Source organism: Pseudophryne corroboree, chromosome 4, assembly GCF_028390025.1.
Source record: "Pseudophryne corroboree isolate aPseCor3 chromosome 4, aPseCor3.hap2, whole genome shotgun sequence".
Lineage (NCBI taxonomy): Eukaryota > Metazoa > Chordata > Amphibia > Anura > Myobatrachidae > Pseudophryne > Pseudophryne corroboree.
In genome coordinates, this window is record NC_086447.1 from 104,278,544 (window position 1) to 104,293,687 (window position 15,144).

At 46.5% G+C, this 15,144-nt stretch overlaps 1 pseudogene; it reads left to right on the forward strand.

Annotated features, from left to right (window-relative positions):
* The first annotated feature begins 13,381 nt into the window (after nucleotides 1–13,381).
* LOC134913260 (U2 spliceosomal RNA) lies at nucleotides 13,382–13,454 on the forward strand (annotated as a pseudogene).
* Nucleotides 13,455–15,144: the final 1,690 nt, after the last annotated feature.

Below are 15,144 nucleotides of genomic sequence, written 5' to 3' on the forward strand. Positions count from 1 at the left end.
GCGAGGGATGGGGAGGGTTGGTAAGGGATGGGAGAAGGCTGGTTACTGATGGTCTGGTGTGATGTGATGTCCTGACGTATGGAGTCAATTTTGGATGTGAAGTAAGTGGCAAAGTCAACAGCAGAGAGTGAGGAAGGGAGACGAGGTGGAGGTGGGCAGAGGAGTGAGTTGAGAGTGGCAAAGAGGCGCCGGGGGTTGGAAGACTGGGAGGAGATGAGGTTCTTGAAGTATGACTGTTTAGCAAGAGAAAGGGCAGCACTGAAGGATGAGAGCATAAGTTTGAAATGGAGGAAGTCTGCCATAGAGCGTGATTTCCTCCAGTGTCGCTCAGCAGTACGTGAGCATTTTTGCAGATATCTGGTGCATTTGGTGTGCCAGGGTTGAGGTGTTAATTTGCGAGGGTGAATAGTGGTTGGTGGAGCAACAGAGTCAGGAGCAGAAGTAAGGGAAGCATTGTATGTGGAAGTGGCTTGTTCAGGGCATGAGAGAGAGAGAATAGGAGAGAGAAGTTAGTCAAACGGAGGAAAGGAATATGGTGTCAATAGCTTCAATGTTACGCTTAGTGATGGTAGCCTTAGGAGGTAGAGATGGGGAAGTCGAGAGATAGGTTAAAGGAGAGTAGGTGGTGGTCAGAGAGGGGAAATGGGGAGTTGGAAAAATCAGAAATATCACAGCGGTGAGTGAAGACCAGATCCAGTGAGCTCCCATTCACATGGGAGGGTGAGGAGGTCCACTGGGAGAGACCAAGTGAAGAGGTGAGGTTAAGGAGTTTAGAGGCAGGGGATTGTGTGGGGATGTCAATAGGGATATTGAAATCGCCTAGGATAATGGTGGGAATGTCAGAAGAGAGGAAGTGAGGAAGCCAGGAAGCAAAGTTGTCGATGAATTTGGAAGCAGTGCCAGGGGGGGGGGGGGGGCGGTAAATGACAGCTACTCTAAGATGGACTGGCTGGAAGAGGCGTATGGCATGGACCTCAAATGTAGAGAATGTAAGGGATGGTTCTGGTGGTATGAGTTGGTAGGAGTAACTAGAAGGTAAAAGGACCCCAACACCACCCCCATGGCGACCCACAGGTCGGGGGGGGGGGGGGGGGGTGAATGTGAGGCCCCCAGCAGAGAGAGCAGCAGCAGAAGTAGTGTCAGAGGGCGTAATCCAAGTTTCAGTAATGGCTAGTAGGTGTAGGGAGTTGGAAATGAAAAGGTCATGAGTGGGGACCAGTTTGTTACAAACAGATCTGGCATTCCAGAGGGCACAGGATAGGGGGTATGAGTTTGTGGGAGAGATGTGAATGAAATTTTCAGGGTTGCTGTAGCGATGAGGTGAGATTAACTTTGAGGGCAGGGATGATGAGAGTAGTGATGGTATGGGTGCCTGAGCTAGGAGGGGAAACTGCAGGAGGTGGGCAGGGAGGGAGGTCAGTGTGATGTGGATGGGGGTGTGGGGAGATGACAGGGAAGGGAGAGAGGGAGCAGGGCTGAGTTGTGGGGTGGCAGGACCATGGGGCAGAGGTGAATGAAAGTGGGGTAACAGGAAAGGTGGGGGAAGGAAACAGAGGGATGGAGGGGAGACAGAGGAGGGGAGAGAGGAGGAGGTGTAGGAGACTAGGGGGGAAGGATAAAGATATATCAACCATCGTTGTATAAATACCATGATGGTGTATGGTCTATGGGGGTCATTCCGAGTTGATCGCTAGTGAAAAATGTTCGCAGCGCAGCGATATTAGTGAAAAAGCGGCACTTCTGCACATGCGTATGCGGCACAGTGCGCACGCGCAACGTACTTTCACAACGGGCAATGTATTTTTACACAAGGTCTAGCGTCGCTTTTCAGTCGCAATGGCAGCCGCAGAGTGATTGACAGGAAAGGGGCGTTTCTGGGTGTCAACTGACCGTTTTCAGGGAGTGCTCGAAAAAACGCAGGCGTGCCAGGAAAAATACAGGCGTGGCTGGGCGAATGCAGGGCGTGTTTGTGACGTCAAATCCGGAACTGAACAGTCTGAAGTGATCGCAAGCGCTGAGTAGGTCTGGAGCTACTCTGAAACTGCACAATTTTTTTTGTAGCCGCTCTGCGATCCTTTCGTTCACACTTCTGCTAAGCTAAAATACACTCCCAGTGGGAGGCGGCATAGCGTTTGCACGACTGCTAAAAACAGCTAGCGAGTGATCAACTCGGAATGACCACCTATGTCAAATACTTTTACCCTTGATGTCCCGCCTCTTTACATGGTCAGCTGTCATTCACGGCTCAGCCCTGTCCTCGGCTGTCACACTGAAGCTCAGCCAGCCACCGCGCATGCACAAATACAATGATGGTAAAACACACACCACTTTGAATAGTTTCAGGCCATCTATGATTTGTGCCACCACCACCATCGATGGTAACCACCAATGGATGCCACACGGATGGCCAAGCCTATTTGGTTGTAAAGCAACAAAAAAAAAAAAAAAGCACGTAACTCAGCACCTGGGCAAATCCATGTTGTACTGTAGGCTGGCAGATGTAACATGCAGAGAAAGTTGGGGGTGGGGGGGGGTGGGGGGGGGGGGTTCAGCCTGAAATCTAAATTACAGTGAAAAAAAAAACTGCCTAAAATTTGTGGGCTGCATGCAGAAGCAGCCAGTATTTACCCTGCGCAGAAACAATATAAATAATAATAATTATAATTTTATTTATATAGCGCTCTTTCTCCATCAGGACTTAAGGCGCTTTACAGACATCAAAAACAATGCAAAAACAATGCACATAGGACCCTATTCAGTAAGGACTGCAAATTCTGCTTTTTGCCAGAATTTGCAATCCTTTTGCTTGCATGCTGGAGGCCGCCCATCACAGGGCAAGGCCGCCCAGCATGCTAACCGCCACACCTCCTCTGCAACCACGCTGAAATTGCGACAGCAGTGCGGCTTTTCGAGGTCAAAGTCCTTGGCCTCGCCACTCCCGTTTTTCCCAATACTGGCCGACCCCACCCCCGTCCCTCCTCGCAAACGCCTCTGTCTTTCAAACAGACGGAGGCGTTTGCAAATCTGCATTGCGATCACAGGGCCAGTTCTGCACGTGTGCAGAATGGGTCCTTTGTGTGCGCAGGACTCAAACATGGGGGGACATGCAGTAAGGATCGCATTAGCGAATTAGCCCCTTGTTCATTAAGGTGAACGCGCCCCTTACAGATGCACAAGGCCTGATCAGAGGTGCCCGCTACAGTGGCGATGTTTGCCCAGATAAGTGATTATCTGCTACTGCGCTAGTGTGTACCCAGCAACATCCACCTCTGAGTCAGGCCCATAAAAACTATTTTCCTCATATTCTAGGCAGGGATGGACTAAGGCTATGAATCGACCCTGGCATTTGTGAGCGCGCGCATGTCACAGGGGGGTGCGCATATCACAGGGGGCGAACGAACATGGCGCACGGGGGTGTGCCATGAGACAGGGGGGCTTGGACTTGTGGCATGCCCCCATTTCCCTTGAAACAGATGTTGGGTGCGACAAGGCTCACGAGGGCGTGACACAAGTGAGGGGGCGTGGGTTCGTGACACGCCCCCATTTTCTTGGAGACGCATGCTTCGGGCGGGAATGGCCATATCAGAGAATCGGCTCTCTGTGGGACCGGACCGGATCATCAGGCCATTGGCCCTTCGGGCATGAGCCAGAAGTGCCAGATGGGCAGTCCGGCCCTGATTCTAGTGAAGGAGACCTACCGTCATCAGTGTCCGTTTTTTCACCAGTTCATCAATCTTCAGATGGCATTCAGATGGCACCCCCGATATGTCATGTTTTTCAGGATTTCTTTAACCATGCTCAAATTAGTTAATCTATTTTTCTGAGTGAGTAACGCCTTTCACGGACAGAAATCCTGAAAACGTGACATGCTATAGTAAGTTCAAATAAAACAAGGCCTCACCATTTCACAGTTATTCTTTTGCTGCGCGCCGTGCTGTTTACATGAATTGCTCTTTGGTTGTCTCTTCCATGTTGTGATTGACAGTCCCAGCACTCTCTGAATAACTGCACGAGTGCTAGAACTAGCAATCAGTATAGTTTTTCATTGCGTGTACACTAACTACTCCCGAGGGAGAAAATGTACAATAGCAAATAATAGAAAACAATGAATATTAAGTAAATGAAATATTATGATAGCAGTAACCTTTTAATTGAAGGCATACTATACATTCACTGTACACAATCACAGTAGTCTTGTAAAATTTGGAGACATTGATGACACTTTTGTGGTTTGACCCCGTGTTTCCTGCCCACTCATGTGCTGCTTGTGGTCTAGGTGAAGAGAATAAACCACTGCTGACTTCTTGACCTTGTCGGGCTGTTGAAAGATGTTTAAAAAGAGTCTATTAGTTAAAACAGCCTTCACCGCCAAGGATATCAGTAGGATTTATATGTTGGCAAACAGGACCTGACCACGGTGTGAACTGTTTAAAATTCCCACAGTGTCTCCTATGGATTGTGTAGTATAATGTCGCACTCACACAGCACTGAGAAAGCAGACAAAATTTGTATAGAACTGCATAACTTTATAATTACCACAAATTATAGGAAACCTTTAATTAAGGTAAAACTCTCTGAGTTGTATTGTGGACTCCGATTTTCAAAACTCTTTTTTTTACAATCTGGCGGTATGTACTAAAGGGAAAAGGCGGTAAAACCGTCGTTTTCGGGGGTTTTACTGCATTTTCATATGTACTAAGCAACCCGCCGCAGACGCCGACCCCCTCCTCCCCGGCATACCTTCCTCCAGGCAGCCCTGGACCAGGAAGGTAAACTCCTCCTCCACATAGCAACGCAGCCGGAGGTCCTTCAGGGTGCAGGGGGGAGGAGGAGGTGCCCAGGACAGCCTGCTGTCTGCTTCCCGGCAGCTGAGAAGAGGGAGAGCCCAGGCAGGTGACGGAGACCCCCCGCGCAATATATTCAATGTGTATGTAGCAGATGGCTAAAGGGCAGATTCAGTTACACATTGCATTGCACGGTCACTTCTCCACGTGGTGCAAGTAGAAATTTTTTCTTAGTGGTACTGATAGTAAAAATGGGTGTGGTCAAATGTCATGAGGGGGTGTGGTCACATGAAACTAGGGGAGTGGTCACATGACAATAGGGGCATAGCCATATTATGCCACACATTGTAATGCCCCTTACACATTATGCCAAACACCATAATGCCCTTTACACATTATGCCACACACTGTAATGCCCATTACACATTATGCCAAACACCATAATGCTTATTACACATTATGCCACACAACGTATTGCTTATTACACATTACGTCACAAACCGTAATGCCCATTACATATTATGCCAGGCACCGTAACACCCATTAGACATTATGCCACACACCGTAATGCCCATTACACATTATGCCACACACCGTAATGCTGTACATATTAAACCACACACTGTAATGCCTATTACATATTATGCCAGACACCGCAACACCCATTACACATTATGCCATACACTGTAATGTCTATTACATATTATGCCACACACATTTATGCCACTAACAGCATTTTATGTCCCACACACAAATATGCCCCTTATAAATTATGCCCAGTGGTGGGCTGGTGGTACTGCATACCACCACATGTATTTCTTAATGGTACTCCGTACCACCCTACTTCAGCACTGCTTCTCCATAGCACAATGCTCGGAGATATGAACAGAAATCAGCGCTAACTGCTGCCTTCGGGCTGCCCGCAGTGTGATCTCTCATTGAATACCCCATGCATTTTTCTCCGAGAGAAGTGACTGCACACCAGCAGGTAATTGAATTTGACCATGAGACTTATATATTGCTAGAACAGAAAAGTAGGATAATTACAGGACATGGAATATTCCATTAAAGCCTTCCCACTTATGTGCAGGCTGGAGTTTGCTTTGCAGATAGCGAGCTACTGTACCTGCAATTATGCTCTGGATTATGGGCCAGATTCACTTAAGCAAGATTTCATTTTACAGGCAAGGGGCCTAATTCATGTTTGTATGCAATAGGCGATTATCACGCAGCAGAGCGATTATTGCAGACTGCAAATGTGCTGCGGTCGCAATGTGCATGCGCCAAGGTGCCGCTACTATCTTGCTCGCAATGAGGAGTTCATTGAAAAGTGGTTGACAGGATGTGACCAACAGGAAGGGGAGGTGTTTACAGGAAGTGGTTGGAAAATGCAGATGTGTTTTCGGGGTATCTGCCATCAGCTGCGATCACGTACATGCTAAAACATGCCGTCTGCGTCTCTATTGATGTGTTCAGTCTGCGTAGCCATAGACCTACGCTTAGCCTTTGTGTTACTCATATTTGCAACCTTTTGACTGTCGGACTTTTGACCCTGTTGACCTTTTGACCCTATCGACCTTATGGTGTCGACATGACTATCGATGTTTTAACTGTCTATCAACTGCCTTCCGCAAATATTAAGGATCTCCAAACATACTATGGAAAGATTACAGCCTCTTTATTTTAGTCTGTAAATGCTGCCCCCCACAGGTTTCTATGGGAGCTGTGGTGCAGCCAGACTACCAGCTCCGGAATGTACATTTTATGGCAAAAGATGGCTCTCCGACGTCCTCCGGTGATGCAAGCGCTGACCTGCGGCTATGCATGTGTGGAACCTCCACTTTTTAGATGTGTATGTGGCTTACCTCGTGTACTGAGGACCTGCCCCAAGGACAGGCTCTCTTCACAGTAAAGTCATAATAATATTCATATTTATCAATTGTTAATAACATTACCAAAAACAACGGGGGTAATTCCAAGTTGATCGCAGCAGGATTTTTGATAGCAATTGGGCAAAACCATGTGCACTGCAGGTGTGGCAGATATAACATTTGCAGAGAGAGTTAGATTTGGGTGGGTTATATTGTTTCTGTGCAGGGTAAATACTGGCTGCTTTATTTTTACACTGCAAATTAGATTGCAGATTGAACACACCCCACCCAAATCTAACTCTCTCTGCACATGTTATATCTGCCTCCCCTGCAGTGCACATGGTTTTGCCCAATTGCTAACAAAAATCTTGCTACGATCAACTTGGAATTACCCCCAACAAGTGAATAGTAAAATGAGAGAAATGTATTTATGTACAATGGACTCGCCCTACACCGGATGCCCCCCATATGTGCCCCAGGGGTTGGCTCTGCGTAGCCGTTTTCCTTGAGACTCTGAACAAAGAATGTCAATTCATTTTTCACCTGTCAAAAGAATCTCAATAAACTAGAGAAACAAGCATACAAGTGCCTCCAGTACAGTGATCACGTATATACTCACTTCCAGGAATCATTGTATTAGCTACACCATTGTTTCTGTAACTAATGACAGCGGTACGTGTTGCAGTTCTCAGTTGTACTGATTAAGTGCCCAAATAATATATACAGGAACTATATAGTTACATACAACTGTATAAGGTGATAATAATAGGTGTAGGCAGGGGTTAAAGTGGGGGGGAACGAGGTGGAACTGAGTTCCACCACCTATAATGGTAGGGGGAACTAGTTCCACCTCCTCCATTGCCCTGCACAGTAATGCCAACAGAAAAGCCCAACCCATCATCTGCGTCAATCGATGATACAGGCGGCACTAGTGTTGCTAATGAGCTGCAGCCTCCTACTCCTTCCTCAGGTCCTGGTGCCTCCATGGTCCTCCTCCAAGAGTTCCACCACCTCACCAGGACCACTTTAAGCCCTGGGTGTAGGGTGTTACTAACAACAGTTTCACATTGATTATCTTGCAGTATGTAGCCAAAGGGCGTCTAAAATGAAACTGAATCTAAGGGGGGAATCTAAGGGGGATCCAATTGTGGGTGAAGTGATCACTCCCGCAGTCCCGCTATTAAGCGTGCCAAAGGCCCATAGGGCTGCATACAAAATGGTGCGAATTCAGGGTGCGGGCCACAAAGGTGCAAGATGCGATTCCATTGCGACAGCAACTTGCACCCTTCCAATTGGATTGACCACTAAATCTGGGAACACACTGGTGTGTACCCAACCGATAAGTTGTCACGGTTGGGTGTGCAGCAGGGCCGACCGGGCAATGGGGGTCATTCCGAGTTGATCGTAGCTTTGCTAAATTTAGCACAGCTACGATCAGGCACTCAGACATGCCCCCCCCCGTAGAAATGCAAAAGATCACACAGCGGCGATGCTTTTGCATTTCAGGCATAACTCTCGCCCAGCGCAGCTCCTACGGCTGGCCGGGAGAACCTCCTCGCTGCCCGGGTCGCAGCGGCTGCGTGTGACGTCCCCCCCCCAACGCTCCAGCAACGCCTGCATTGGCCGGACCGCACCCCCTACACTGCGGCTTAACGCCGCCGCCAGCCCCCTCCCGCCCAGCGACCGCCTCTGCCTGTCAATTAGGCAGAGGCGATCGCTACGAAACAACGGCCTTCGGCCATCCAGCATGCATGCGCAGATCCGACCCGATCGCTGCGCTGCGATAAACTGCAGCGAGCGATCGGGTGGGAATGACCCTCCATGACATTAGCAACCGCGGGAACCCGCAAATCGGGCATACACACTGAGCAAAATGCCCGATTTGGCATTCCAGATAGGTCGTATCGTCTCAGTGAGTACCCAATATTAGACTTTTATTTATTTATATGGCGCCACATGGGATCCGCAGCGCCCAATTACAGAGTAAACAAGCACAACATGCAGACAGTGACTTACAGTTCAATACAATATAGGACAAGTACAGGGCATATAAACATGGCTGCGTCAGTAACCAGCACTGAAATAAGTATCAGGGTGGCAGAAAACCGAGGGATTTGGTGCCATTAAAGGAAGTATTTAAAAGAAGATAGGTTAATTAAGAGACGTAAAAGCACATGAGGAAAGAGGAATACTTGTCTTAGCGTCTGATAGGGATGTTTCGGTTTAGTTCATATATTAACCAAGCTGGTGACATGGTGAATGGAAATGAACTTTCACAGATATGTATATTAAGAACAGTATGCAGTTGATATACCGGCTGTTGGACTCACGGTGTTCAGGATCCCGACGCCAGAATCCCAACAGGTGGCTAAATGCCCACCGCAGCTCCGTATTCCCACTTGGGTGGTGGATCCAGGCCACCACCCGAGTGGTAATAGAACCAGTGGTGAGTAAAGCTCGCCACTGGGCCTGATGAGTAGCGAGCACAGGGAGCCTGTGAGGGAACTCGCTGCGCTCGCTGCCGGTATGCTGGCTGCCGAGATGCGGCTGTTGGGATACTGACAGCCGGCATCCGACAGCCAGTATATCGTATGCATTCCCAGACACGTCATATAGATGGCCCAGTCTCCCAGACCTGACATACAATAGCACTATTATAAAGTTCATTATGGTTCACAGATATAGTTGCTTGCTCTAAAGCCAAGTGTTCATTGTAATAATATAATTAATATATGGATTCCCAGCATAGAAAAACAAACACTTAGAGAAACTCCACCAACAGTTCCATCTGGCCACGTTTCTTTATTTTTTGGGAAAACCTGCCACCTGCTGTCTGAAAGCTGAATGACATGTTCCAAAATGTGAGCTACGGGTCCCAAAAAGTGTAATCATTTAAGAGTTACAAAAACTGTAGACTTGCGACACTTTCTATCAAACATCTGCCACTTTAATAAGTGCGGCCACTGACCATTCTTGGACCTGTCTATAGAAAATTAACATTCGTTTTGAGAATTTTCAGACACTCCTGAATAAAATGTGCACAGTGGAATAAAAATATCTCTCCCAAGGGCAGCCTGCTTTAGAACGCCCACTTCATTACATTCAGCTTTACCAGTTTTTGCCTGAGAAAAAGCATAGATAGCCTTATTTACAATAGTTAATAAGAATAAAAATGAGAGTGACAAAGACATTGTATCTGTCTACAGTATATTAATGTATCCCATTTGTGTGCTGCAGAAAGCTTTTAGGGGGACATTTACTAAGCAGTGATAAGAGCGGAGAAGTGAGCCAGTGGAGCAGTTGCCCATTGCAACCAATCAGCACTGAAGTAACATCCATAATTTGCATACTAGAAAATGATACAGAGCTGCTGATTGGTTGATGGGGCAACTTCTCAACTGGCTCACTTCTCGGCTCTTATCACTGCTTAGTAAATGTCCCCCTTAGTAATGACATGGCTTAAAATGCACATGGACATGTAATTGGATGGCACATAGTAGGTCACTTTAAGAGTACAGGGATGACACCCACTTTATGGCAGTTGAAAAAGGCCATAAAAGAGGGACCCTGCCTGTAAATTAACACAATTTCAATTAAATAATGTCACCGGCAAAACCCACTTTTGCATACAGGGGCAAATGTAGGCACAACTCAACCACGTCAGCGCCTCCCATCAACCTGGGTAAAGTTTTGCAAATGTTGGTATAATGAAAGGAATTGATCAGATCGGGCTAAACTAATGCCGTACACACTCACTGGACACAAGTAGACACAAAGGAACAAAGGATCATGTTTTCAGACATGAGTGCCAGAGTGTCATCCCTCTTCTACCTTTCTTCCATCCTGTTTCTGGCATCTGGAAGCTGACACGTCTTCCTCTCTTATAATTGCCATGTATACATGTCATGGTAAAACTAAATGAACAAAGAAAACCAAAAATATATACTTGGCGCCTGCTCCTTAGACCACTGGCAAATTTACACCTGAGACTGGACTGCAAAAACTAAATGACATGGTGCATGGAATATTGGTAATGCTTGCATGATTTGTGCAATATGACTGGAATGACTCGAATGTTATGAGTTTGTGTTCAGGGTTGTACAGTACTGTGCCTAATGAGCAGCCTACCTATCAGCTGGCAAGATAAATGTAATAAATCAGTTCAATATGGCGGCTGTACGCTGAAGAACATGGCCTCAATCAGGAACTCATTTACCAGTGACAGACATGGGATTCTGTAATTAGTGATACTCCCTGGCCGCCAGGTCATTGGAGATCTCAGTGTAGTAACGTGGATCTAACGGTGGTAGAGGAGACATGGCACAGGATCCCTGGAAAACATAAATATATGTTGGTGATCCAGGTTTTAGCTCCAGATCTCTGGGACTGCAATGGGGACTGTATTTGCTCCTAGTTTTGCTAATCTTTTTTTATAGGCAGTTGGTAACAACAAAAAATATTTTCAATAGTAAACTATATTTCGAAAATATCTGATTATATAAAAGATACATTGACAGTTCAAGTATTTGGAGAGCTACAATGAAGTATGTTGACAGTTTTATGAGATAGATTAAGGATAACAATTATAATGGAGATGCAGATAACAACAGGATCCTGACAGCCAGATTCTCTACACCTCACGCGTCAAGCACCGGGGTTGGGCTTAGGCACCAGAGGGAGGATTAGGCTGTGGGAGGGGGAGGTTAAGGTTGAGCTGCGGGAAGGGGGAGGTTAGGGTTAGGCTGTGGGAGGGGGAGGTTACAGTTAGGCTGCAGGATGGGGAGGTTAGAGTTAGGCTGCGGGATGGGAGGTTAGTGTTAGGCTGCAGAAGGGGTAGAATAGGGGTTTTGGAAGGGTAACGATACCTACTGGTATGTGTCAGTCTTCAGTCTGTCAGGATCCGGACAGCTGGTATTATGTACCCATCCCGTAAAAGCAGCTACCTGGATAGTTGATTATTCCTTTCTCACAATTCTGCAGAATTTAATATGTGCAGAATTCTAGTGACACACAGAATATGCAAGTGAGATTGTTAGCTAAGCCATTAATAAGAGCAGATGACTGACCATTGCAGATTATTCCACTTCTTTGCCTCTTGGGTTGCGTTCACAGTCATCTCTATTGTGTAGCACCGTCCAATCAACTTTGCTAAATTTGGCTGAGTCTGAGCAGATGGTCTATTTACTAAACCTTGGGTGGAGATAAAGTGGACGGAGATAAAGTACCAGCCAACCAGCTCCTAACTGTCATTTTTCAAACCCAGCTTGTGACATGGCAGTTAGACGCTGATTCGCTGGTTCTTTATCTCGTCCACTTTATCTCCATCTAAAGCTTAGTAAATAGACCCCAGTATATCCCTAAACACTTCAGAATTCATCCAGCTGCTTCTGTCTTCTGTCATATCAATAAACACTAGTGACCTAATGTCATTGGAAGCCATGCATGCCCATACCATCACACTGCCTCCACCGTGTTTTACAGAAGACATTCCAAGCCTTCTACATACTTTTTTCTTCCCATCATTATCGTACAGGTTGACCTTAGTTTCATCAGTCTAAAGAATGCTGTTCCAGAACTGGGTTGGCTTTTTTAGATTTTTTGGGGGAAAAGTCTAATCTGGCCTTTCTATTCTTGAGGCTTATGAATGGTTTGCTCCATGTGGTGAACCCTCTGTATTTGCTCTTGTGAAGTCTTCTGTACATGGTAAACTTGGATAATAATATGCCTACCTCTTGGAGAGTTTTCTTCACTTGGCTAGATGTTGCAAAGAGGTTTCTCTTTACCATGGAAAGGATCCTGCTTTCATCCACCACTGTTGTCTTCTGTGGACTTCCAGACCTTTTTGTCCAAGCTCAACAGTGCACTCTTTTTTTTCTCATAATGTACCAAACTGTTGATTTGGCCTCTCCTTTAGGTTCCCGCAATCTGTTTGATGGATTATTTTTGTTTTTGCATTGAGAGCTCCTTGACCGCGTGTTGTGGAACATCTTTCAAATGCAAATACCACACTTGGGGGTAAATGTGCTATGGGTCGATTTTGTATTTTTGCCAATTTTCAGGGGATTTTCAAAATTGGGTATTTACTAAAGGCAAAACGGACTCAAAGGGCTAAGGTGGTCATTCCGAGTTGATCGCTCGCTTGCTGTTTTTAGCAGCCGTGCAAACGCTATGCCGCCTCCCACTGGGAGTGTATTTTAGCTTAGCAGAAGTGCGAACGAAAGGATCGCAGAGTGGTTACAAAGTTTTTTTGTGCAGTTTTAGAGTAGCTCAAAACCTACTCAGCGCTTGCGATCACTTCAGACTGTTCAGTTCCTGTTTTGACGTCACAAACACACCCTGCGTTTGCCCAGCCACGCCTGCGTTTTTTCTGGCAAGCCTGCGTTTTTTCAACACTCCCTGAAAACGGTCAGTTGACACCCAGAAACGCCCACTTCATGTCAATCACTCTGTGGCCAGCAGTGCGACTGAAAAGCTTCGCTAGACCCTGTGTGAAACTACATCGTTCGTTGTAATAGTACGTCACGCGTGCGCATTGCGCCGCATACGCATGCGCAGAAGTGCCAATTATTTGCCTCATTGCTGCACAGCGAACGAATGCAGCTAGCGATCAACTCAGAATGACCACCTAAATGTAATAGGGTGCGAGTTCTGAAAAGGTGTGATTTAATAATGACATAGTGCAAGTTGCTGCACAAACCCACATCATAGGCGAGTATGGTACGAGTTATCGCTTCTCGGCCTTTTGGCTAAGATCAAGTGTAGTACCTGCTCGAGGGAAACACAGGGTGGAGTACCTGTTCTTACACTAGGAGCGTGAGAGGTTCCTAGATGTGGAATGGAGAAACACCTTGTGGAGTACCAGGCTGGGGTGTGGCAAGGCCCCTGGTCAAGAGTGGAGAAAAACTGGGCTGAGTATTCCTACCTCGTATCGGATAGTGGAACCTTTACGTTGATTAGGAACAGCCTGGTCTAGTATCTACTCTCGTACTGGGGGTTGACCCTGGCTGAGCGGGTATGAAACTTGGTCTGGCTGAGAGACGAGGAGCGGCTCGAAGCGGCTCGAAGCTCGAGGTGACACGTGCCCCACTTGCACTGGTGCAGGCGCCTTGCACTTTAATGGCACGAGCACTGTCACTACCCAACTTCTGGCGCACTTTATCCTTTGCCCTGGCCTTTTGGCTAGGGCAAGGACAACTTTTTATACCCCCTCCCCGGCCTTCTGGCTGGGGCTTATTTATTTATATATGCACAGCACTTATTTTTGTTTAGTTTGTCACGTACACGTTTTTCGTTTTGGGGTTTAGGTGAGACCCTTATGGGCCACCCACTCTCCTACGTTGCTGAGGTCCTCTCCACGGGGGGAGGACCAGATGCAGTTTTCGGTCCCCAGGGGGAAGCTACGGCCAACCCTGGGGACACACGAGGGTCCCTCTGCGCTTCGGCAAGGGGGGACCCACAGTCCCTTTTTCCCCTCAGTAGGCCTATTGGCTCTGAGGGGTAGGGGAGTAACGGGGCCCTTCTCCTTTGGGAGAGGGTCCAAGTACCTATGCCCCCAGCACGTTTGGCACAGACACTGGGTGATGAAGCACCGCACCTCGGGCTTCAGGAAAAAAATTTAAAAAACGAGTTTGTACTCACACTTTTACTCACAACCTATTATATTTAGCCCAAAAATCGCTAGAAAATGCACTTCACACTCAAATAGAACCTCTAATAGATCATTGGTACTTTTCCATAGACATCAATAGAAATCGCTTATTTGCTAATAGTCGGTTTCAAAATCACCGCAAAACCAATCAAAATCGTGAAAATGAATAGACACATCTAAAACATGTCTATTTGACTTCTGAATGTGGAACTGAATGAAACCTCATTATTACGCAAATAACATGGTACACGAGCTTGTGGCGCACTCTGGCTGTAGATATCATGGTAATTGAAGGCTCTGCAATGCTTTGATATTTTTGGCAATATGTAAATTACCACCTGAATGAGATGTTTATGGGTAATACAGTTCATGTGACATGTGTTGGCCAATAGGGGGGCTTATGTATAATTTGGTAGATTTTTGTGTGGTTTTGTGGTGATTTAATAGTGATTTGGGGGCAAATTTTGATTCTGTTGAGGGTGATGTGAACATATTTAGAACTTCCAATAGAAATGATTTCACCTGCGATTTCAGAATGGGACCATAAAATGTTAGTAAATGCACTATTTTGAATACAAAGACTGAAGTCGAATTTGTGCTGATTCTGGTGAATTTTAAAATAGACCTAAAATCAACCTCTATAAAATGTACCCCTTGGAATTGACTCCAGATGTTTTGCCTTGCTAATTGATGAAGAAATAACAAATAAATAGCCCAGACCTCTCCATGGGCTGGATGTACTAAGCGGAAAATGCGGTAATCCCCCGTTTACCGCATTTTCCTTATGTACAAAGCCCTGGCCGCCAGATCAGCGCCGTGGAGGAGATCTGGAGCCTATGGG